Source organism: Miscanthus floridulus, chromosome 13, assembly GCF_019320115.1.
Source record: "Miscanthus floridulus cultivar M001 chromosome 13, ASM1932011v1, whole genome shotgun sequence".
Lineage (NCBI taxonomy): Eukaryota > Viridiplantae > Streptophyta > Magnoliopsida > Poales > Poaceae > Miscanthus > Miscanthus floridulus.
Window position 1 is genome coordinate 32406531 of NC_089592.1, and position 1033 is coordinate 32407563.

Consider the following 1033-nt stretch of genomic DNA (forward strand, 5'->3'; position numbering starts at 1 on the left):
TGCAAGGGTTTTGTAAAACATTTTCTTTTGAAGGTGGTTTTATGGAAAGAAACTAATCAAGTTTTAATTTGTTGTAAAGTTTTAAAAAGTTCAAATTTTTAGTGAATTTTAACATGATGCAAAAACACGGATGTTATAGATCTACCCCACTTAGAAGAATGTCGTCCCTGAGATTCAAGTAAACTAGAGAAAACTAGAGAGGGATTAAATCCTAAAAGGAGAGAGAAAAATCTAGAGAGGGTGGGATTTCTTTTGCCTTACTGTGCTGTCCTCCGGTGAGTTCCTCGATCCGCTATTGTACCACCATGTTGACATAGTGGTAGTATTTTATGAGGGAGAGTATAACCCTATCGCCTTGGAAGGGCAATTCCTGCATGATTCAAACAAGAAAATACCACCCTGTGACCACCTTGTTGGGGATCACATCCTGTTGGGGGGTATACTTCTTGCCCAATGATAGCTGCTTGATCTGTTTCCCTTGTTTGTACCCCTTTTCTTGAACTATCTTTTGATTGTCTGGCCTTTGAGAAATTTCCCATTCTTCTTCAGCTCCGGGGGCTGCCCCACTTAGAAGATTTGATCTTCTGGTGTTCTTCATCATTTCTGGTGTTCTTCTGGTCGTAGTTTCATTTGAGAGGTCTTGGTCTTCATGTGTCTTCTGAATACACATATCACCCTTTGCTCTAGTTGTAGAGTTATCCATTCTAACATTTATGTGATTCACCCTGTTATGATGATTGGGCTTCCAGTTTATAGGTTTGTGGTGCCAACTTCCTTATTTTGCTTCTTTTGAGCAACATTCATAGTGCTTTCTTAGGGTTTCATTTCTCATCTTCTTTGGATTCCATTTCTCATCCAAAGACTCGCATCTTTCAACTTGTTTTTGCCCTGTCTGCTCAATGATTTATTTCTTTCCTGATTACGGGGTCTGGATCTACCCCACTTAGAAAATTTATCCTTAAAATCTTCTACTTCTTAAATCCGATCATTTTCATGTAGATTATCCTTTATCTTGTGATCACCCTTACTTGCC

At 38.8% G+C, this 1033-nt stretch overlaps 1 pseudogene; it reads right to left on the minus strand.

Annotated features, from left to right (window-relative positions):
• Positions 1–601, minus strand: part of LOC136499695 (achilleol B synthase-like) — a 74314-nt pseudogene extending 73713 nt beyond the window's left edge.
• Between the last annotated feature and the right edge of the window lie 432 nt (positions 602–1033).